This window comes from Salmo salar, chromosome 01 (assembly GCF_965601325.2).
Source record: "Salmo salar chromosome 01, fSalSal1, whole genome shotgun sequence".
NCBI classification, from domain to species: domain Eukaryota; kingdom Metazoa; phylum Chordata; class Actinopteri; order Salmoniformes; family Salmonidae; genus Salmo; species Salmo salar.
This window is the reverse complement of record NC_138291.1, coordinates 157,540,323-157,566,276: the sequence shown is the minus strand read 5'-3', so window position 1 is coordinate 157,566,276 and position 25,954 is coordinate 157,540,323. Positions and strand designations below refer to the sequence as shown.

At 42.4% G+C, this 25,954-nt stretch overlaps 1 long non-coding RNA gene across 1 annotated transcript; it reads left to right on the top strand.

Moving 5' to 3' along the window:
- Positions 1–16,853: 16,853 nt before the first annotated feature.
- LOC106567462 (uncharacterized) lies at positions 16,854–24,914 on the top strand. The gene is made up of 4 exons (XR_006758082.2): positions 16,854–17,008; positions 17,099–17,323; positions 17,427–17,532; positions 17,638–24,914. It is a non-coding gene; the product is annotated as an uncharacterized LOC106567462 (long non-coding RNA).
- The last annotated feature ends 1,040 nt before the right edge of the window (positions 24,915–25,954 follow it).

The following is a 25,954-nucleotide window of genomic DNA, read 5'->3' as shown; positions in this document are numbered from 1 at the left end:
TGATCATGACACTGGTGAGGAGGAGAGAGTCCTTGTTAAACTTTGACACAAAGTAGTCTGTGATAAATAGCACAATATGTTTCATCTGAGTATTTTTTTATAGTAAAAATAATCCATACATTATTCTTTTTTTACTCAAAAACGAGTTGTATGAGCTCAGGTCAATGAGGCCTTCAGGTCATAAATAGCAAACAGAAGTTTAAAACGTGTAATGTTCACAAGAACGTAAGATGATAAAAAGATCTAACACAACATTAGGTGATAATATATGTATTATTATGGATTTATAATCAGCTATAATGGGGCGGTCATTTTGGTCAGGGAACACAGAAATAATTAACATGAAACGAACACAACAGGAGGGTGAAGAATCAAAAGTAAAAGTACAAGTATAAATAATTTCACACTCCTTAAATTAAGCAAACCAGACGGTACAATTTTCTTGTTTTTATTTATTTACAGATAGCCAATGGCACACTCCAACACTCAGACATCATTTACAAACGAAGCATTTCGTTTGAGTACCGCCAGATCAGAGGCAGTAGGGGTGACCAGGTATGTTTTCTTGATAAATGTGTGAATTGGACCATTTTCCTGTCCTGCTAACCATTACGAATTGTAACGAGTACGTTTGGGTGTGAGGGGAAAATGTATGGATTAAAACGTACATTGTTTATTTTAGTAATGTAGTGGAGTAAAAGTTGTTAAAAATATAAATAGTACAGTGAAGTACAGATACCCCCAAAAACGACTTAAGTACTTTACACCACTGGAGAATGGTAAATGTGATTAATACATGCATTAACTTTTGTAGGCCTAACCAAATGAGGTTATTAACGGTACATTTACTAGGCTACTGGTGACATATGTAATGGGGAATTGATAAAAATAAACAATCAAAGGGCAAGCAATACATACAATGAACCAATTAATGCAGCAAGAATTGGTGGGAGACAGCTGAGCGCATTCTGGAGAGATGCGCCTATATCTTCGCCACCCACCCCTCCCCTTCTTCAGTGTCGGCTTGCAATGCACTTATTGTGAATGCCTATCCATGTGGTTTGTAGTTGCATTGGCTTTATAGCCCTGATACCTGGCAATGATTTAAGATGAATCATTTTGCCTATTCAAGCTCTGAATATCAGATCCAATAGACTAGATGGTGCGTTTGAAATACATTTGTCAAAATTATCGAATTACTCCTGCTGTGGATTGTTTCAAATCACAAGAGCGTAGGCCTATGCCTAGTTGGGAAGCCAGCAAGTCTTGAGTATAATTTGAAATGTTGAGACAAGAAGAATTCACTGAATAGCCTAGGCTACTATTCTACTTTGCGGGATAGGATGTTGCAATATTTTTTTGTCTGGCCTAGGGTGGCATAGGCCAGGACCTGACGCTGCAACCTGGTCTCATTTTCATATTATTCATCAGGTGAATCCGAGACATTTAATTTAGTATGATATGTTTCGTATGGTATGTATTGATTTGTGGATGTCGATCACCCATTTCGTATGATATGTTACTAATTACAATTCGTATGATATGTTACGAATTTGCAAACTTATAATATGTTATGAATTTTAGCGAGGTGGCTAGGTGGCTAACGTTAGCTAGCTAGCTAGCTAATGTTAGCAAGGCTAGGGGTTAGGGTTAGGGTTTAGGTTAAGTTTAGGAATTAGGTTAAAGGGTTAAGGTTAGGGGAAGGGTTAGTAACATGCTAAGTAGTTTTTTGCCTTAACCATCTGTCTTATGTAACCATACCAAATGTTACATATCATATTCATTTGGTGTTCCAGATTTACATTTACTACGCTATGTCTAGTCTATGAGACCAGGCTGGACGGTTTATCCCATTGAACTCAAACAGTTGTTTATCTCTCTGATTTCTATGCATTCAGAGATAGGCATTGGTAGATGGCTTAGAAAGGCCTCTGATGCTTGAACTCAAAATGTCCCCAGAAGAAACCAAGCAACGAGAACACATCAGGAAGTGACTTTGATTGTGAATCAGCAGTCCTTTTAGGTCTTAGACGATGATTGCTCCCTTCCTGATTACAGAGAAAGAGGGAGAAAGAAGCGTTGATCCTTGAATCAGAGGAGAATTTTCTCCTTCAGAACTGAAGACATTTGGACTGATAACAAAGCTCTTAACTAGCAGAACAGGAAACAGCCTTTCCGCATTCCTTGGGGGAAAAACCTTTTTGTGCCACCAGTCCTTGTGCCACGTAGAGAAGTCCCTGTAAGCAGGCATATACACAGTAGAAGTGAAATGTTAGTTGGCTTGCTTTTGTAGCCATTTAATTGTTTTTTTTTACCTTGGATTACAGACACAGCAGTTAGTAAGGGAGCAGTCATGGAGAGGAGGGCCCCAAACTACTCCAAATGGGCGGAAAGGCGATCCACTGTGGTTTATGGTAGGTGAGGATTCTTAAATTGCAAAGCTTCCCTCTAAGGTGCATCCATGATGGGACTTGGTTTATGGTGCTTCTTCCTTTTCTGGCTGCCTTCCTCACTCACTCCTCAACATCGCAACACTGTTATACTCCACTTGCTTTTGTGTCAGACAATGAGTCACTTTTTTTCAACCCTGTCTGTGGTTCCTTCTATTATGTATTATTAAATAAAACTTGGTTTTGTACTTCAAATAGTTATTTGGACACTACAGCATGTATTGGCACCTCACATTTGGCCAGTACATTGTGTGCATTCTAATTTAACCACTATTAAAAGCCCAATTTGGCAGTTTTTAAGTACCTTATTGTAATAGTTTTCTATTACAATTGTCAAAAAGAAACAATAGCATTTTATCAAAAAACTATTCCAGAAGTATGAATTTAGCTAGGACTGTCTGGGAGTGGTCTGAGTGGACGGGGGAAATGGAAAAATTGCCATTATTGGCAGAGATGTTTGTAACTCTCTTTGTTCTTGGTTCATTAACTCATTTATCACATGGTGATGTCATGAGGCAAGCCAAAACTTGCCCCATGACATGCAAAAAACCTGCTGATTAGAAGGTCCTGTGTAGATTGTATTTTCAACCAGCAACTATCAGGAAATAACACAACATTTTTTCACACTTTTACAGTGTTAATTTCATCAGCTGTTCAACAATATAATACAAAACACAATAAAAAACGAATTTTAACTGCACTGGGCCTTTAACCAATATTAGGCTAACATTGAATCCAATTGAGTAAAATGCACAAGCAGGCATAGTGGATTAGAGTTGCCTTTTATTTTGCTGGTTTGTGGCAAATTTGCATGGGATTGACTCAAATTAGTAATAGGACAGGCCAAAAAAAAAAAAAAAAACAGCTACAAGACCAGATATGATGCAACAAGTATCTGTAGGCCATATCTCATAAAAACAAATAAACTGATATTGTCTTTAAGAAACGAATAGACAGACCAAAGATAACTTCATCATCCCTGACTTGCCTAGTTAAATAATGGTTACATTTAAATGTAAAAAGTTCAATTTGAGTCCCAGGCTATATGTAAACTAGCCTATATGCCTACTGTAGCCTACAATCACAGCTAGAATAATTTTATACTCGTAAAAACCATAAGATGACGTTATGATTTATTTTATTTTATTAACCCCACAAGCAATGCGCTCTGCCACATTCGGCTCGTGGAGGATGCTGACTTTGGGCGCGGAATACAGCTCATGGGCCCAGTCTCCCGAAAGCCTTCGTCAACGACAGGCAGTGATAAGCGAGAACGCTGAAGAAATGGACAGCATCGACATTGACCCGTCATGGAGAGAGCAGCAGATGGACGTTCCTCAACAGTATGATGCCATCCTGCACCTTGACGAGAGAGCAGCATCAGGAGGGAGTCGTGGTAATCATAACATCATTCGTACACACGAAGCCCTCAATAGCACGCCATGGTCCAAGTCTAACAGGTAAAGTTGATAGTCCCTTTGATATTTTAAGTAGAAATTCTGCACCAATATTGACATTTAAAAGCCTTTGATATTCAATGAAGTTCCCTTTAATATAGACCACATAGAGAATTAAATAAATCAGATTAGCTAAAGTTCCAAAATTCAGCATTTTGACACGTCCCTCTGTGCACTCTCTGTGACTTCCAGGAACATTTTAACCCACGTAACCGCAACATTTCTCAAAAGTTTTCACCATCATTGTAAAGCACTAGTTATTTCTGAAGATTGTTATCATGTGATTAGTGATTCATAAACAATTTTAATAATAATAATAATGTTGATAATTTCGTTCGTTTAAATATGGTGAAACTATTTCTTTTTAAATAATCATTAAAAAAAATCATTGAACATTAATACTTCAAATCATTGTGTAAGTGCAGTTGAGATGGTTCTACTCTTTTTTTGCAATTTTCTAGTGTTTTGTGGTGGAAAACTGAGTGAGTCGAGCATAACACATCAACCTTGATAGACAGGCCAGAAATGTTTAACAAATTCAATAGACCTTATGCACATTCCATGATCGAACGTTCTAAACACACTTCCTATCGGTGTGGCAATTTCCGGGCAGTCTAGTTGTTATCGACGATATAACGTTGCTATCAATATGTCGCAGTTTTTTACTAGGTGTCTTCAGGTCTTGCCTCAAATTAATATTAATGATGTACATCGAATTGTTAAATCAGCCGCCGAGACTCCAGCTAGCAAGAATGAAAAGGGGTTCAAGATGTATATAAGAAGCTACATAGACAACTATGAAGGTGAGTACCAAGTCAGTGACAGATAGCTAGCTACTTTAACGATTAACTGTAGCTAGCTAGTTACTTCGTAAAATGATGTAACGTTGACAGAATCTACCTGAGAATGTGTGTATTCTCGTTAGCTTGGTTAAGTTATGCTTGCTAGCTATATTTGCTTGCTAAAAAATTGTTATTCATGTCTTCTACACAGTATCTAACAAAGATACAGTGACAGGGGAGATCACCGTGAGGGCTGCCTGTCACAGGTCCATGAGGAACAGTGAAAAGCCGCACAGCATGAGCGTAGGGAAAGGTTATAGATAGCTACTAGGGACCTTGTTAAACATCTCCTGTGAGACACTGTCATCATGGCCAAAATGTGTTGGAGACAGTGTCAACGTTTAATCTTATCAGTAGATAGATATTAATGATGGGTCCCAATCCCAATTTAGAATTGCCCACTTAACAGGTTATTTGGTAAAGATCTGTTGATGCGGTGTTTGGTAATTGTGTTACTGAGACACAATCTATTCCTGTATAGTTAAATGAGCCCCTAGTTAAGAAGACTAGACACTACTATGTTTATTGTTATTTATGGTCCGCACCATTCTTGTTTCTCACTTCAGTCTTACATCACACTTATCTTCACAGATGGTGTTAAAGCACTCCGTACCAGTGATAGTGGTCCAAAGCCACTGCCCGCTCCTGTGTTGCATGAAGTGCTCTGTGCAATCTTCTGGTGGCCCTTCTTTACCAGACAGCGCACTACTCTATACTAAACATTCCTGCTGCACCACCAGTTCACAGCTGCACAGACACAGAACAGCGTTGGCACAAGCCAAGAACACTTGTGAGTCTATCAATATCCGTAAACCTACTGACTCGTGTGCTGATGGAATAAGGTAAGTTGGAGGTTCCTAGAATGAAAACATTTTCTTGTGATTGTTCTTGTATCCAGATGATAAGCCTAAACAGTGGCGTTTTTACGATGTAATGACAAATGTTTGGGACAAAGACTGGGGGGAAATATATAATCTATAAATCTGTATATTTTAATTCATTTTATTTGAACTTTCGGGCTTGTGCTGTTTCTGGAAACGTTACATGAGTCTGTCATAGTAATCTCTCCAACCTGATATTAAGGTTTTAAAATGTTTTGCAGAAGTTCTCTCTACAAAGCACTCAATGGATACATGCCTGACATGGACCTTTTCCAAGTCTCAGAAACGTATGCCAACTTTTCTCCACTTACTGCCCCTCTTGTGACAACAATGGAAATGTCAGCTGATGTGCCCCTGGTTGAGTCCACCTTTAGGCCAGTGCAAGCCGGCAGTGTTCTGTCCTATCAGCTTCCACAGCCAAAGACCCGTGAAATTGTGAAGATTGCCGATGCCCCTTCTCCACCAATACATCCATTAGATGGCTTCAGGCTTCCCAGTGTGCTTACGTCCTTAGCCATCAGGAGCAGTTCCACCTCAAGGCATTAGAGACAACCTACGAGATGTCACACAAAGTCGAGGTTGCTACAAGGGAGCAGAGCTGCAGCCCGGAATGGCATCAGCTCAGGAAAATGAGAATAACATCCTCTCGTTTCTGAGAGGTTTGCCATGTCCGGGGAGAGACCTCAGCTGACCACCTAGCTGAGCTGATGTTCAAGGGATCTGGTATGCAGACCATGGAGATGAAGAGGGGGCTAGCCATGGAGCCAGTGGCTGTACAGGAGTACTGCACACTGAAGAATGTTAACTTCTTTCCGTGTGGCTTCGTAGTGCACTCAGATGCCCCGTGGTTAGGATCCTCTCCAGATGGAATCATATTTGATCCCAGTGTAAGACCACACTTTGGACTCTTAGAGGTCAAGTGCCCAAATGTACCAAGTTATGTTCACTGCCCTTACCTGAAGATACAGAATGGAGAGCTGAAGTTGAAGAGATCTCATGCTTACTACTGGCAGATGCAAGGTCAAATCCTTCTCAGGTTGTAGCTGGTGTGACTTTGTCATCTGTGCACAGGAGGACATCCTAGTTGAAAGGATATATAAAGATCTACAGGTTTCAAAAACTATAAGAGAGAATGTTGACCACTTTAATTTTTACCACTACTTGCAGAAGTGTCTATCTCACACCTGAATGGATCCCCTGTATGGGTGCCAAGTTTTGTGATTTTATGAAAAAAAAGTATTGATGTTCTTGTGAAGAAATCTACAGTAGAATAGATTTGTTAAAAAAACATGTATTTCAGCAAATGTTCAACAGTTCAGTTAATCAATTACACATCTCTAACATTGTATTCAATCTTGCATTCTGGCTATTCTGTTTTTACTTGATTTCTTTCCCCCACCCCTGTTACTCAATGCTTAATTAAAGCCAATACAAGCTCCACACAAACAGATATTCACAGCAACACAAATGATGATACATGTCATAGATAAATAAATTATTATTTTGCTGCTAGCAAATAAACACATGTACATTTACACTGGCTTGGCCCATGCTCTGCACCTTGTTCTTCATCCCCCTCAGTCGGAGCAGGAGGTTTCAGTCTTCTTTCCCAAACACCAGGTCTCTTTTGAATGTGCCAGTTCCACACGAAGACAGTAGGAACAACACCTCTTTTTAGGTATTGTCGCCCCCCCCCAATTTTTCCCTCAACAAAGTTACTTTCGACGAAATGTGTACTACACACCTTTGTGTGTTTGGTGACAGTAAAGTTGTCATGATGTACTGCACCAACCACCTTTTTCTGAGCTCTACATCGCCCGGGAAAAGATGGAAGCTCACAATACCATTATATTTGGAAGAAACTGAACACAGAGGCACTGAACAATGTTCCTTAGCACCTCCTTCGCGGGGCTGTAATTTAAACGTTGTCATTGCGAACTATTTCAGTCAGAAATGCATCGATGATAGCTAGTAAGCTAATGATAAAAACAATAGCAGAACTCGCTCCGGAAATCATCAACCAGGTCAGAAGTAAATTAGAACTTTGGAGGCGGTATAATGCATAGAGCCTATTGGCCCCCTCTGTTGCATACAACAAGCTTCCATTTCCCCTGTCACAAGGGGATTTCTGCCTGATTTCAGATGAATCATCCAGCCTGTTACAGCGGTCAACCATGTTACTTTATTTTCCACTTAAAATAGGCACTTTAATAGTCTTCTTTTTTTTACTCTCTGGGAAAACATGTTTTTTATCAAGTTAAACATGTGCTCTTTATGACAATGTTAAAATTAGATTAAATAAAGTATTTGTCACCAAGTTAAACATCTCAAAAGGAAACAAATTGATAGAACAAGTCGAACGACCCAGTAATGCTATTCTCAGGCTAGGCTAGCGCAATGACCTGAGGAAGATTAACACTTATGACAACTTTGATATAGAGGCTTTCTTCCCAGTAGTGTTTGTGCAAGGGATATTTTGTCTTTTATATCACTGAAAAGGTTACTCATTAATTTGCATTTTCATTCTGTTGCAATACATAATTGCAGCCACCAGAGGGATTAAAACCTCACTCAACTCCTTCTCTAGATATCTGCAAATCAAAACACAGGCCATGAGTTATTAGGCACTATTACACACAGGCATTTCTCAAAGTTTCTTTCTATCAACCTAAGAGGCTGTTTCTGTTGGATTTATTGAAACATTGAGCTTATACCATACCATCAATAGCTCTTACATAGATGAGGTCAATTAAACACATTCAATAGATATATAGCAGAGGCTGGTGGGAGGAGCTATAGGAGGATGAGCCCATTGGAATGACTGGAATGTAATTTCTGGAACTTGTCAAACCTGTGGTTTCCATGTTTGATACCTTTCCATTTATTCCATTACATCCTCCTATAGCTTCTCCCACCAGTCTGATGTATAGGCTATGAAAACCTGAATTCCAGTGGTCCTTGACGATAGTAAGTGACAGTGACGCCAAGCCGGCACAGACGGAGATAAGCTCCTAAACCAGGGGGCATCCAAGCAGCTCAAACAGGGTCTTTGGCTCAGGGGGACACTGCCAATGGTTGCACAGAAAGACCCGCCAGGCCACTGCCATCCCACCCATAGTCCCTAGTTGGGAAACACATGACGACTTCCTAGGGAATGTCTTCAGCAGTGAGCTGGTGGGGGAGGCTCATCTCCATTCAGTCTGATGTGAGTCAGTGATAAATAGCTGAAAATCTACATGCTCGCTGCTCTGTGAGCTTTAGACAACTCCTCTGCATTTACCCCATTTGACACTGAGCCTCTTAGATATCTATTTCCACTGCAAAGGCCCATGCTCCAGACATTGAATTTAAAACATTATGTGCATGATGCAACCAATCTTAAAGCATGTGATCTTGGTTAACCACAGACACATGCCTGATGCCTCCTTATGATTTCGATCAAATCCATTGGATACACAGATTAGCTTTATAGACAATGTGATTTTATGAATAGCTGAATATAGAGTATTTTTGGAATCACAAGATCTACCAATCTAGTATCTCCTCACATCTACAACACAATAATAACATTACAGTAACACAGTTACAATACATTTATTTTCAGACAATTTACAAACATGTATTTTCTTTGAGAGTAAACACTTTCTTTTAGAGTAAACACGCCATTTTTACACTTCACCAGTACATCACTTGTTCCCTTTTACCTCACCACAGTCAGACATTTTCAGTGGTGCTCTTAACCCTGTGAGGTCCGACTTTTGAGTGTCAAGTGGCACTGTGATGCCCTGGTCAGGAGCCTGAGTAACAATGGGTTGTGTTTCAAAGCCTGTACGGTTCTCAGCCCCCAGTGTTGTCCTGCTCAGTGTGTTTCACTTGTGTCATTGATTCTGTACTTTTCCCACATGTCTTGTTCCTTGTGTAGCGTGCTCCATTAGAGACTTTTGCTTACAACCTTGTGTAGTGTAGCTTTGAATGGCATTGTGAACTTATTCACCTTTTCTTGCCACAGCCACTTTGGAGTACTGTGCTCGTGTAACAGTTATTAAAATACTTTGTGAATTTCACCAGGCTCATATATTATTATAAACTGGGTCGTTCGAGCCCTGAATGATGATCAGACCAAATACCAGGGGTATGACAAAACATGTATTTTTAGTGCTCTAATTACATTGGTAAACAGTTTTAAATAGCAATAAGGCACCTTGGGGGTTAATAGAATATGGTCAATATACCACGGCTAAGGGCTGTATCCAGGCAATCTGCATTGCGTCATGCAAAAGAACAGCCCTTAGCAGTGGTATGTTGGCCATATACTGTACACCACACTCCCTTGGGCCTTATTGCTTATAAACTGGGTGGTTCGAGCCCTGAATGCTGATTGGCTGACAGCCATGGTATCTCATACCCTGGGTATGACGAAACATTTTTACTGCTCTAATTATGTTGGTAACCAGTTTATAATAGCAATAAGGCACCTCTGTTTGTGGTATATATGATGTGTGATACGTGTTCCGCCGAGAACTAGGTATACAACTACACATTCACTCGCTATTGGGGAATAAGCTTTACAGTTCTCAAAATGTCCACTTGTAACAGCATTATATACCTCTCTCAGTTCGGGGTCTTTGGCTGAGGCTTCCTCTATCTCTCTGGTAGTCAGTGCTTAGGGTGTAGTGCTCACTGCTAAAAACCTCACATACTGATCTGATCTGTGTGAGTGTTTTTTCCGGCTGTGCGGTCACTCTCAGCAGGCAGCTTCTCACCTCTGAGGCGTTCTCTGGCTGCCTGGCCTCCATCACAGCTCGCACTCCCTCTGCTGTCGGTCTGATGCCTTTGGACTCATCTACTGTTGGGTTAGGATAGCATTCCCTAACAATAGCCTGGTTTGCTTGTCTCATGTCTAAGCACGTTCTTCTCATCTCATCATTTGCGTTTGGTACAATAATGACCACACCATTGGGTTTACCCATGGGGTTTGGGCCATTAACAAGTTCCATGTCCAAAAGTTTCTCTACATTTTGGTCTACCTTCTGCCTGAGGTTGAATGGTAGGCGCCTGAGCGGCTGGGCCACTACTGGTTTCACGTTTGGGTCAATGTGCTGACTGATCCCTTTAATTTTAAGATTTCCCACTCCCTGGAACACTTGTGGGTACTGCTGTTGTAGTGAGTGCTTGGTGTGAAATAAAAAAGTAAAACATTTCACTGTTGCGACATCAGTACCTATTCTCAGAACTCCCAGTTTCATGTCTGTCTCTTTGCCCAGGAGTCGTTCTCCATTTCCTTTAATTACAATGAACTCTGCTTGATCAGTTCTATTGCTGTTTGTGATTTTACATTTTAATGCACCATTGACTGATAGTGGGTCACTACAACAATAAGAATACAGTTCTCTCTGTCATAGGGACATATGAGTGACACTTAGGTTATCGGACTTCAGTCTTTCCCATGTATTCTCATCTATCACATTGCTAGTTGCACAAGTCAATCAACATTCTAATTTCAACTCCCCCACACAAGTTAAGTCTATCACACTTGTCATTCTCATTAACAGCAAACACAAAGTCATATTGTTCCTCAACAATATTCACACTTCAACTCTTGGAACCCTTTGTGTGACAAACCTAGCAGAGCTAGTTAGGCTGCTTTCATGACATCTAGATTGTTAGTGACTAACTGTGCTGCTGGCAATAATTTAATAACTTTTTTGGCCGACGTTTACTGACACCGGTTGCGCATTCATAAATTCTTCAGTAATTCTGCGCCCTGGCACACTCATACGAGAGTGTTCTGAAATTGCAGTAGATGGAGTTTTGATCACACGGACTGGGATATGTTCCGGGCAGCCTCAGAGAATACAATTGACGTTTACACGGACATGGTGACTGAGTTAATCAGGAAGTGTATAGGGGATGTTGTTCCCACGGTGACTATTAAAACCTACCCAAACCAGAAACCATGGATAGATGGCAGCATTCGCGCCAGACTGAAAGCGCGAACCACCGCATTTAACCATGGCAAGGTGACTGGGAATATGGTTGAATATAAAACAGTGTAGTTATTCCCTCCTTAAGGCAATCAAACAGGCAAAACGTCAGTACAGAGACAAAGTGGAGTCGCAATTCAATGGCTCAGACACAAGACATGTGGCAGGGTCTACAGAAAATCATGGATTACAAAGGGAAAACCAGCCACGTCACGGACACCGACGTCTTGCTCCCAAACAAACCAAAACACAGTGCCACCGACGTGGCCCGCTCCCAAGGACTGTGGGCTCTGGTTCTCCGTGGCCAAATTGAGAAAGACATTTAAGCATCTTAACCCTTGCAAGGCTCCCGGCCAAGACGGCATCCCTAGCCGCGTCCTCAGAGCATGCGCAGACCAGCTGGCTGGAGTGTTTACGGACATATTAAATCTCCCCATCCCAGTCCCCTGTCCCTACTTGCTTCAAGGTGTCCACTGTTGTAACCAAGAAAGCAAAAGTAACTGAACTAAATTACTATCACCCCGTAGCACTCACTTCTGTCATCATGAAGTGCTTTGAGAGGCTAGTTAAGGATCATATCACCTCCACCTTACCTGACACCCAAGACCCACTTCAATTTGCTTACCAACAGAATAGATCCACAGACGATGCAATCGCCATTGCACTGCATACTGCCATATCCCATCTGGACAAGAGCAATACCTACATCAGAATGCTGTTCATTGACTATAGCTCAGCCTTAAACACCATAGTACCCTCCAAGCTCATCATTAAGTTTGGAGCCCTGGGTCTGAACCCCGCCCTGTGCACCTGGGTCCTGGACTTCCTGACTGGCCGCCCACAGGTGGTGAAGGGTGCGTGTTCAGCCCCCTCCTGTACTCCCTGGTCACCCATGACTGCGTGGCCACGCATGCCTCCAACTCAATCATCAAGTTTGCAGACGACACAACAGTTGAAGGCCTGATTACCAACAATGACGATACAGCCTACAGGGAGGAGGTGAAGGCCCTGGTGGAGTGGTGCCAGGTAAATAACCTCTCCCTCAACATCAACAAAATGAAGGAGCTGATTGTGGACTTCAGAAAACAGCAGAGGGAGCACGCCCCTATCCACATCGACGGGACCGCAGTGGAGAAGATGGAAAGCTTCAAGTGTCTCGTGGTACACATCACTGACAATCTGAAATGGTCCACAGAGAGAATAAAGTAGACTGCATCAGTCAAAATCGTGATTTATGACCCTATGTCCGGATGGCGCGTACATGCCCAAATAAGGGCATCCGGTCAGGACATCCTGGCAGGAAGGTGTCACGTGGTTAGGGCCATATAGTTGCATCCTGTTCTGTCACGTGTTAGAGTGTGTGTTATTTTATATCTATATTGCATCTATTCCTTTGAAGTGGTCATGATGACTAATTTGTAGGGACCTCGTTGAACTGGGGGGGTTGTGTTTGAACATTTCAAAGAGGATGGCCCCACACCCCACCTATTTTATTGCTCTTAGGGTTGTTGTCTATAAAGTAGGAATGTCCGGGGGGGATTGTGTTGGAGGCAGACGACTTATAAATAAGACCCAGAACAACACATGCGACCCCAGAACACTAAACAAGATTTAAAAAATAAAACCCTGAACATTAAACAGAAAATTATGTCTCCTAGGCCAATTCTCGGGGTACTATGCGCCTCGTCGCGAACCCAATGATAAAAGCATTGAGGATCTTTTGGGTGAGGCCCCAGAATGTTTTAAAGCGTTTTTTGGATACCAGTGATGGCCATATGACTTACATATTCAAACCTGAGGATTCAACTGTGAAGATTTTCACAGACAGTGGCCCCATCCCCCTTTATCAAGCTAAAACCCGGGAGTTTTCTCCTGCACTGTGTATGAGAGAATGGCTTAAGATACAGCTAGCACTCTGTCAAATTGAACAGGCCCTGAGTGGTACAAACGTGCCAGGCTATGCATTTGAAGAGCATGTGTGAGGGCGCAATGATTTGAAAGCCATAAGGATCTCTTCAATGGCTTATAGCCGCGACTCCAAAGTGACAATTTTAGCATGTGAACAATTTGATAGTACAAATGCGACGAAGTCTGTCAGTTCATATGTATTTTCCAAAGCCTGCAAGGATGTCAAATTTTATGCCTGTGTTTAGTTTTAAATGGATTGATTACCCTATATGAATAACCCTGATGAATAAGCTGGACAGTCTTTTCCAAAATCGTTAACAATTACGTCGCTGGCCGCTTCTATCCTTAAGACATACACAGAGTCTACATGCAAGACGTTTGATCTATCCATGGAGTGAAAACTTACGTAGTCTTGACGCAGTAGAATTGGAAACAGACAGTGGGTGGGGTCAGTGACAACCCTATAACCTGGGGGCCTTTATCTGTAAGAAAGGAACAGTAAAAATGTTTTTTAAAAGTTCTGTACTAAAGATTTACAATTAAATAAAGGGTATTTATGCTACCCCTTTACGAACGGGAATCTGTCATTTCCAGGGGTGAAAATCTGATATCAACTTTGGAGGGGACAATTACATGAAATTATCTCAAGAGCAATTCCTGAGGGGGACACCAAAAGTAGTGCTGTAACACATAGCCTACATTGTAATATGGTAAATGTATATTGAGGAACCAAAGAAATAAGGTGTTTGCCATACTCCTAACTACCGGCACCCAAAACTACACAACTAATCACAACAGCAATACCATTGCCTTTAACAAATCTTAGTTCAGTCACCAGTTTAAGTTGAGAGTGGGGGTATCCATGGCATTTTCCAATTATGTTCCTATTTTACAAGTCAAAAAAATTTAGAACCTTTCATAATGTTGCCAAACAAAGACTCAACAAACTTACCTGAGACTTCCTGTCTTTGCCAGTCTGTCCCTGCATATCTGTCCCCAACTCTGCTGTCTGTGTGCCATCTGTTGCCTGCTCTGCCTAATGACATCATTGTGAAACATTTCCATTAGAATTTAATTTCTTTCTTATGAACATTTTATCAACTAGTCGTTGAGATATTAGGCTACTAGGGTTCTTACTTTGCCTTTTGGTGTACTGAAAAATACTCTGATGTCCGTCTTTTATTTTTCTGCCATTTTTCTACCTGGCTGGCTGGCTGGCTACACACACACACACACAGTGTGTAGGTTATTTACAGTAGGAGATGGGCTTCTATCATCTTATCTTTTATCATTCTATTTGGGCTTCGATCTAAAAGGTAGCTAGCAAATGTGAAACGGATTAAAATGACAAGAGTTGACAGCTGAATGAGTTCACCATTTACACAACATATGCTACAACCTTTTGTAATTTTAATAGTTTGTTTCATATTGGCTGGCTTCCAACAATAGCTGAATTTGCAAAGCTAGCGAGCACCAATTCCGTTTCAGTGGTGTTTGCTATAATCTTTGCTACCCGGGTTAAATAAAGGTGAAATAAAATAAATAAATAAAAGTTCCCTTGCGACAATTTAGCTTTTGCAACGAGACCATTAAATATATTTAAGACAATGGTAGAAGAGAGTGTAGTTCTGTTCAGTTTGCACTTCAGTTTATCGCTAACCTTATCACAGGGATTTTGAAGCACTAACTTACATCATCTGCATGCTGATCTTGGAATAAATTGACGATAGCAAAGATTCCATCTTTGACAAGGCCACATAAATGGAATAATTACTAGCTAGCTTAATAGTTAATATTTGCCCGCTAGCTCTGCATATTCAGCTAGTGTGTGTGCGCGATTGACTGGATTAACCTCATGTCAGTTACGTTCATTGAGTGCCTTTCAGACAGTGGATACCACCCCTCTGTTACCTTGCCAACTAAGGAACTGGCAGTGGATCAAATCATTGTGAGGCAAAGGGTGGGGGGGTCGCAATCTTTTGAAACTTAAAAACGCGCTATTAAGTGTCTATAATCAGCACAATTGCTTTCATTGCGTATTATTAATATTATTTAAATTACATAGTTATGTTTCAGTGATATATTGGGGGGGACAAATCATATTTTTCATAGGATGGGGGGGTCGTGTCCCCCCCGTCCCCCCCGGGATTTCCGCCCCTGGTCATTTCTATCTCGCCCCGATCTGTCGTGGAGAAATGCAATGTCTTATTTTATACGAATAGTCTTTGCTACAACAACGTCTTTCCTACATTACATGTGCCTGGTAATGGTGGCTGACCTGCTGTACAAACATTGTTTATACATAAAAAACATTTGCCTGTTTCAATATTGCGCAGTAAAAATGTTTAAGTAATTATTGCATGTTTAAAAAGGTCTGTACTAAATATTATGAATTAAATAAATGGTTTTAAAGCTGTATCTCACCTTTAACGAAGGGGCTGTGCATTTTCGAGCCATCCACAAGCCTGTCCCGGAGACAAAAGGATTCCTGAAAGACGTGTGCGGGAGTGTAGGTGTGTGTGTTTCAAAACAAATAGGGGGTGGGGGTGTGTGTCTTTGCATGGGTGGTTTTTGAAACCAGAAAAAGTGTGTGTGAGTTTGTTAAGGATTGTGTGTGTGTGTCTCTTCAATGGGGCTTGGGCACTTTGGATTTTATTACCACACAAGCCTTTCAAATGCGTATTTATCTCACCCCCAAGGATGTGGGGGCTAAAAAGTCAAACAGTCCAGGCAGAATATATCTTGTCTAGACAACCTCCTACGGTTTAAAACATATGTTATTTCTAATCAGCGCAAATACTAACGGTCCCCCCACCCCGGGATATACATTTACACCCCCAAGCGGTGCTATGAAGCATAAACGCAATACCGGCAGACAGAATATGTCGAGACACCCGCCTGTGGTTTTGGGGTCTCTAGACATACGTGGGTACTTTATATGACCCTTTTATGCATACAGGATGTCGCCCGAAAAAACGGCACCCCCGCTCCGTAAGCTCATTACAGAATATTTCTCGTTAGAGACGACCTCGGAGCGAGGCTAGGGAAACAGATACTGGCCATTCTGTACGACAGACTAAAGCGCAACTCCAGACATCTGACCAACAGCCCCGAAGAGTTATCACCACCGGACAGCTAAAAGATAATCTGTGAATCCATCCTAATGGAGCTTTCTCAAGGTGAGTTAGTGAAAATAATATATTAGATTTGGAGAGGTATTTTCAGGGAATTGTAAGGATATAAAAATTTGATATCGATATTATAAAACGGGTGGACAACGATTTTTTTGATAATGTCAAATGCACGTATTCTTATTTTAAAAATATGTATATAGTATAAATACCTGTTAATATTAGTTTAACGTTTGTAGGATCTCAGTCCTTTACACAGCTGCTCCGGGAATAGATGATTGGGAACAGCCTTCGTTAGAGGGGGTTTCAGTGGAGCAAAACGCGTGCAGCCAGTCCCCATCACACTATTGTCGACGTAAGTCCAATAATAAAATCCATAAGAATATTTATACATTAAAAACAAAAAGTGTGAACCCTATATTAAAAGCTATTTTTGTGTTTACAGCTGACAGACCCCAAAGAAGGATCACGGATGCTTCATGTACTCTGAACGATGACATAGATGCTATTCTCCCATTCTGTACGAACGGCTTTACCCTAACTCCCCCGGGAACCAAGCTCCATATTTCAGACCCAAACAAGCAACGCACAACTTGTGCGCAAGTGCATTGCGCAGAATCACCCCGGCCCGAAAAGTTACTGCTTCAAGAAACGGCGCTACATGGACAAGGTATGAAGCCATTATATATGTTATTAGTAATACATATTTTATTGTAATTTATACATTTTTATGATTGAATATGTTAAAACAATGACAAATAATGCTTTTTCAGACTCCAACGAGAGATGTCCGGCAGAATCAGGAAGGCCTGGTGAAAAAAAGTCTAGAACCCACGGTTTCCGCGATTCGTCAGAACAGCCCGCGTCAAAAAAGCAGAGGTAATTTAATATATAGTATTATTTCTGAAATGTATTTGACATTTTTTACCTAAGATATTTTTATGTTTAATAATCTATTTTTTGTATATATTCATTTTCTTTCAGACTCCTCCCCGGCGTAACGGCACAGAAGACCATACACCCCGAGAGCACGCAGAGGGTTTCGGCGCGCCGGACATTCCCAATAAAACCGGATGATTTCACCGTTTTAAATGACATTCCCGAGGTAGACGACTTGCTCCTCTGTGATGCTGCCAACCTTCTTGATTCCTCCTATTCTTATGTAGAAACACCCAACCTGAAATAGAACAAGCTAGGTTTATTACTGCCTTTCCCAGGGCTCTAAAATCCAGAAATGTCTTGCTCCACAAATGAATGGTGGATTTACTCGAGTGGCAATACAGTCAGGATCTTGTAACGGTTGTCGTCGGGAATAGAGGACCAAAACGCAGCAGGAATGTGGATGCTCATCTTGTATTTATTTTTAAATAAAGAAAACACCAAAAACGAAGAGCTCACGAACAACAAAACAGTCTTGTCAGGCTCACACAGGCAAAACAAGAAACAATCTCCCACAACACCAAACCAAACAATTACCCATATATAGGACTCTCAATTAGAGGCAACGAGAAAGCACCTGCCTCCAATTGAGTCCAACCCCCCATCAACCTAAACATAGAAATACAACAAACCAGAAAGAACATAGAAATACAAAACATAGAACATAGACCAAAACCCGGAAATAATAAATCAAACACCCTACTTCATAAATCACCACCCCGAACCACATAAACAAAACAGCCTCTGCCACGTCCTGACCAAACTACAATAACAAATAACCCTTATACTGGTCAGGACGTGACAGTACCCCCCCCCCCCCCCCCCCCCCTAAAGGTGCAGACCCCGGATGCACCTCATAAATAAAAAAATAAAAAAACAACAACAAATCCCCCTAAACTAAAGGGAGGGTGGCTGCCATCAACGACGGCACCTGTGCTACACCCCCCCCCCCCTCCCCAACCCACCTATACAGGAGGTGGTTCTGGCTCCGGCCTACTGTCCTCCAGAATGCAGACAGACTTGCTCAGTTTCGGGCCGTAGGCAGACTCCCATCGTTCCGGATCGTAGGCAGACCTCTTCCGTTCCACACTGTAGGCAGACTCATTTGATACACAGTTAATCATATTTAGTTCCGGGTCGCAGGCAGACTCCCTCGGTTCCGGGTCGCAGGCAGACTCCCTCGGTTCCGGGTCGCAGGCAGACTCCCTCGGTTCCGGACTGCACACTGTTGCCGGATACTCTGGACTGCACACTGTTGCCGGATACTCTGGACTGCACACTGTTGCCGGATACTCTGGACTGCACACTGTTGCCGGATACTCTGGACTACACACTGTTGCCAGATACTCTGGACTGCACACTGTTGCCGGATACTCTGGACTGCACACTGTTGCCGGATACTCTGGACTGCACACTGTTGCCGGATACTCTGGACTGCACACTGTTGCCGGATACTCTGGACTGCACACTGTTGCCGGATACTCTGGACTGCACACTGTTGCCGGATACTCTGGACTGCACACTGTTGCCGGATACTCTGGACTGCACACTGTTGCCGGATACTCTGGACTGCACACTGTTGCCGGATACTCTGGACTGCACACTGTTGCCGGATACTCTGGACTGCACACTGTTGACGAACTCTCGAGGCTGGGCTGACGCACTGGAAGCCTGATGCGTGGTACTGGATGTGCCAGTCTGGGGACACGCACCTCAGGGCTAGTGCGGGGAGCGGGAACAGACCAAGTCGGACTGGGCTGACGCACTGGAAGCCTGATGCGTGGTACTGGTACTGGATGTGCCAGTCTGGGGACACGCACCTCAGGACTAGTGCGGGGAGCAGGAACAGGACGTACCAGACTGGGCTGACGCGCTGGAAGCCTGGTGCGTGGTGCTGGACGTGCCAGACTAGGGGTTCGCACTTCAGGGTCAGCACGAGAGACAGGAACTGGAAACACCGGGCCATGGAGGCGCACAGGCGGTCTTGATCTTACCTCCTGCACAACCCGTCCTGGCTGGATGGAATTAGTAGCCCTGTACGTGCGGAGTGCTGGTACAGGGCGAACTGGGCTGTGGAGGGGCCTGATGGTTGGCGTGCGTAGAGCGGGAGTAGGGTAGCCTGGTCCTAGGAGGCGTACCGGCGACCAGACGTGCTGCGCAGGAATCCTCCTACCAGGCTGGATGCCCACTCTAGCACGGCATCTGCAAGGGGCTGGAGTAACTCGCACCGGACTGTGCGTGCGTATGGGCGAGATTTTTGCTGAAGTGTGCACACACGGCACCCTCCACTCCATACTCTTCTCCATATAAACACGGGGAGCTGGCTTAGGGCTCACCCTTGGCCCAGCCAAACTACCCATGTGCCCCCCCAAAAAAAATTATTGGGGGTGCCTCTCGTGCTCTACCTTCCTCCCAGGCAGGTTGTCACAGTGGTCCAGTAATTGTTCCCATGTCCAGTCAACCCTAGACTCCAACACCTCCAGCGACCAGGATGCCATCTCCTCCCGAGCGCGCTGCTTCCTATAGTCCAGACCGAATTCCCTTGGCTCCTTTCTCCACTGCTTGGTCCTTTTGTGGTGGGAGATTCTGTAACAGTTGTCGTTGGGAATAGAGGACCAAAACGCAGCAGGAATGTGGATGCTCATCTTGTATTTATTTTTAAATAAAGAGAACACCAAAATAACGAAGAACTCACTAACAACAAAACAGTCTTGTCATGCTCACACAGGCAAAACAAGAAACAATCTCCCACAACACCAAACCAAACAATTACCCATATATAGGACTCTCAATCAGAGGCAACGAGAAAGCACCTGCCTCCAATTGAGAGTCCAACCCCCCATCAACCTAAACATAGAAATACAACAAACCAGAAAGAACATAGAAATACAAAACATAGAACATAGACCAAAACCCGGAAATAATAAATCAAACACCCTACTACATAAATCACCACCCTGAACCACATAAACAAAATACCCTCTGCCACGTCCTGACCAAACTACAATAACAAATAACCCTTATACTGGTCAGGACATGACAGATCTATCCTTCTGGCGTAGAACAATGCCCCGTTTGTTAAGCAACACACCGTTTAAAAAACGCAAATACAGGCGCTAAAAAACCTATATGTAACATGGATCTTTCCAGAATACCACAAGAACACACATCAATAGTTACCCAAATGGACGAGCCAACAGACATAATTGAGACAGTTGAAAGCCTGTTGGCCCAAATACCGCCCGATCTCCAAGCTTTAATTGAATGGATGAATGAGGCTGGGGTAACGGACATAATTCCGATAGACGAAAAGCTGTTATCCCAGATTCCCAGAGACCTGATCGAAATAATTAAACATAGGAATGAGTCCGGAACGACCGATGAAAACCAATTATCCTGGATCCCGGCCGCCCTATTTTGTTTAATTAACCATATGAACGAGAGCATAAGATCTTCTACACCGGAACCCACGCAGACCCCGCCGTTAACGCCGAAGAGTCTGAAACGCAATACGATGTTTTTGAGGAATTGGAATATTGTCTAATAAATCAGGAGGGAGATGGTCTTGATAGAAGTGTCAGGGTTGTGTACAGAAATAAATTCAGCAATACAGAGATTAGACAATTTTTCAATTTCACATGGTTGAATCAAAATCTCGATTATGCGTTTTTTTTACGTGATGATTTTGGATACTCTGAACGAACTGTTAGACAGGTCCAGAGATTATGGCGAACCTTGTGATGTCTTACAGTTGGAAATTTGTGGAGATAGCATTCAAAACACTATATCTCTTATTTTACCCAATGGTGAAGCAGATCTTGAACAATTTATAGCCCTGCTGGAACGACTTGTTCAATCAAATTTATCCATCATAGCCGATAGAACAATAAAAGGGCATGCCTCAAACGTTCACAATCCCGGTAATAAGCTATGCTTTGCAATAGGCCTAGCACATTTACTCAACCCTGGATGTACGGATCTAGAGGCGTTACAAAAGGCTAGAGAGCTTCAAAATGCTGTCGGTCTAGGCATACAGGATGCTGTGGCATTCTCTGACATAGTCAAATTTGAAAACTTTCTGAACATCAAGATTGTGGTTTTGTACCACAGTAGAGCTATAATGCAGCTCTCTTGAAATTCCAAAACAACCCACAACCTCATCCTCAGATTCTGTACTTTTATGTGCAAAACAACCATTATTATGCTGTTACCAACATCTGTGCGTTTTTAGGCGCACCTTGTGTGTGACCAGCCTGTCGCACTCGTGCCGTTATAACTGTTCCGTATGTCTGGATTAAAATTATCCGATGCAGCCCTTAAACCTGACACCCTGTGAGGATTGTCACAGGACATGTCGTTCGGCCTACTGTTACGAAAAACACAAAATTGAAACATGGCACCCCAAGGCCTGTAAATCTGTAAGCAGTTGTGACATTAACAAGAAATGTCCAAAATGCCATTGCAATTACAACCTTAAAATAGACAGCCCTAAACCTCATATGTGTGGAATCATACATTGCCCAATCTGTAAAGGGCCTTTGAAAAGCAGAGACTGAAGTGGTTCAAGAAGTGCCACGCGAGTGTTATATTCAACCCTTGGCTGAAGATGAACATTCAGAGAAATACGTTTTTATGATTTTGAGACTAATCAACAATCGGGTTCATTTGCCTATTTTTGTATCTACCTTGACTTTCAAGGGTGATAAGTGGTCAGCAGAGGGACCCAATTGTGCACTCCTCTTTCTAAAACACTTCAGAAAACCCCAGTACAGAAACTTCACGTTTATAGCATACAATTCTAGAGCATATGATTCATACCTTCTTTTGAACCCTCTGATACAGCAAGGCGTTGCACCCAGTGTCATAGCTCAAGGTAGTAAAATCTTGTGTTTTGTAGACCCCGCTTTCAACCAGAGATACATTGACAGTTTAAGCTTCTTACCCATGAGATTGGCTCAAATGCCTGAGACCTTGGGTTTTGAGAACTCTGTGAAAGGTTGGTTTCCCCATTTTTTTTTTACATCTGAGGAGAATCTACATTATATTGGCTCTTATCCGAGACCCGTGTGATCAAATGTCTCCCAAAGAGCGAGAGAGATTCATGACATGGTACGAGACAGTATGTCACAGCACTTTTGATATCCACAAAGAGATGGAGTCATACTGTGACAACGATGTAGTTATACTTCATGAAGGATGCCTCAGATTCAGAGAAGAGGTAATCAAAGATGCAGGCATTGACCCCTGGAGTTGTACAACTATTGCATCGGCATGCATGAAAACCTATCGTACACACTTTCTACCTACAGCATCTATAGCTATCCCCTCGCCTGACAACTACCGACGCCAATTCAAGTCATACTCTAGTGGCTCCATTCAGTGGTTGGAGTACTTGACCCAGATAAAGACATTTTTATTCAACATGCTTTGAATTGGGGCTTATCATGTAGATGGATACACACAGATTGACGTTGTTGAGTCCGTGTTTGAGTACGGTTGTTTCTTCCGCGGTTGTAAATCTTGCTTTGAGCCACAGGCCATGTGTGTCCTAACCCAAAAGACTTATTGGGGAAATGTACCAAGAGTTTCAAGACAAATTGGAACCTTTACAGGCTACTTACGGTTTAAAAGTGAATGTTATGTGGGAGCATGAGTGGACCGCACTCAAAAAGTCTGATCCTCATGTTCGAGCTTTCCTTTCCAGCTTTGACACACCAGAACCCTTGGAACCACGACAGGCCTTGTATGGAGGCCATACCAATGCTTTGACCTTGCGGTATGTAGCGCAACCAGACGAGACAATAGGATATGTAGATTTTACATCTCTTTATCCTCATGTAATGAGTTCCTCATGCTATCCTATGGGGCATCCTGAAATTATTCACCGCGACTTTGACTTACCCCAAAACTATTTTGGTCTGATCAAAGCAACTGTCTACCCTCCTAGGGGTTTGTTTATACCAGTGTTGCCTTACAAGGGACCTCAAGGAAATCTGTTATTTCCCCTATGTCGCACCTGCAGTGAAAACAACAACCAGGAAAAGCCTTGTGATCACTCATATCAGGAAAGAGCCCTGACAGGTGTATAGGTCACAGTTGAATTCTCTAAGGCTCTAGAGATGGGGTATCTTGTGGCCAAAATCTTTGAAGTGTGGAACTTTTCCAGGAAATCAGACAGTCTTTTTAAAGAGTACATCAAGACCTTCTTGAGATGCAAGCAAATGGCTTCAGGCTATCCGACATCGGTCACAGATCAAGAGAGCAAAGACAAGTACATTCAAGACTATCACGACAGAGAAGGCATACTTCTTGACCCTGACAGAATAGAGGTCAACAAGACCAAACGAAATGTGTCGAAATTGTACTTAAACTCGCTTTGGGGGAAGCTTTCGCAGAGATGCAATATGCTAACAACGTCGATCATTAAAGACCCCGAAGAATTTTTGAAATTAGTTTTTTTCGGACCAATACGAAATTTCACATTTTTCATTCTTGAGTCAAGACATTGCCCTGGTGCAATGGAGACATAACAAGAAGTGAGTTCTACCCCCGGGTAATGTAAATGTTTTTCTTGCAGCATTTACCACGGCCTATGGCCGACTTGAACTGTATGCCCTCATGGAGCAGCTTCAGAGGAGGGTTCTTTACCATGACACAGACTCTGTGGTCTATGTAAGCAAACAGGGTGACTGGAGCCTCTCACTTAGCAACTATCTGGGTGGTTTAACGAGTGAACTCAAAGATGATGAGCATATCACAGAATGGTCCTCCTGTGGGCCCAAAAGCTATGCTTTTAGGACTAAAGACAATCACGTGGTGTTGAAAGCCAAAGGCGTGACTCAAAACTACGAAAATGCCCCGCGTGTAAACTTGGAATCAATCACACGCTTGGTCGAGGGGTTCATAAACGATCGGAATAGTGACTTGGAGATTTTGAGCTTCTACAAAAAAATTGTTTGGGATAAAAATGGCTTCCATCTCAGGAATGCCCCACTTACTAAAATATTCAGGGTAGTCTATGACAAGAGACTGCTTTTACCTAACGGGACCACATTGCCCTTTGGCTACTGACTTATGCTACAAGCCCCAGTGTGTCTTAAAGCTTAAGATATAATGGCTGCTGTAGAAGGTTTTGACCCCCGGTTGCAACTACCATTTTCGGCCTTAATCGCAGGCCCCTCCAACAGTGGTAAAACGTATTTTAGAGAATTCTGAACATGTGTTATCTCAGAAGCCTGACAATATTGTGTGGTGTTATTTGTGTTATCAACCTTTGTATGATGAATTGTTGAAGAAAATAAAAATCAAGTTTGTTGAAGGAATACCTGAATCCCTGTCTGATGATGAACTTTTACCTCCTCATAAAAACAATCTGCTGGTTTTGGACGATATGCTATTTGCAGGTAGCGAACATCCTGAAATTGCACGAGCTTTTACCCAATATACTTATCATAGAAACCTGTCCGTGCTTTACTTGGTGCAGAATGTGTTTCACCAAGGTAAAAACAGCCGTACCATTAGTTTGAACGCCAATTACATGGTTTTGTTCAAAAACCCTAGAGACAAACTACAAATGAACACTCTAGCTCAGCAGATGTATCCGGGAAGGAAATCCTACTTTATGGAGAGCTATGAGGACGCTACCAAAGCACCATTTTCTTATTTAATCGTGGATTTAAAAGCAAATACTCCAGAACACCGGAGGCTCCGAACCGGCCTGTTCCCGTGGGAGTGGCCGGCTGCGTACATTCCTAAAAAGTAACCGCTATGTCTCTGCGTTTAAAAAGAAACCTGCCCCTCTTGAGAAGCCTAGTTGGGGCTACAGCTAAAGAACGGAAGGCCATCTTGGGTCACTGTTCTTCAGATCTCATATTAACCCTATGTGAGATTGCTTTGAATCTTCTCAAAGGGCGCATTCCACTCACCCTGACCCAATTAAAAAAATGAAAGAGACAAAAGACCGCGATCAAACTCTTTGCCAATAAAAGAGCCAGTCTTCAAAAGAAAAGACATAGCCTACAACAGTCTGGGGGTTTTCTTCTGCCGTTGCTAACTATAGTTGTGCCCTTCATCACCAGCCGTGGGGGTTGAACACATAGTGTGATGGCAAATAAAATGTACTTGGTGCCTCAACAAGAGTTGGATAGACTTAAAAAACAAATTCAGGGTCCTGAAAATATCAGACAAACAGCTGAAAATGATTTGGATACGGCCATGAAGGATATTTTGAACCGAAAAGGATTGGACCCCTATGATAAGGTCCAAAAATACACAAACCTCTTGCAAAGGTATTTGGCCTTGGTAAAACAAGGTGAGAGAGATGCCAACCATTTAACACTTTCCCTACCGGAACCTTTAAAAG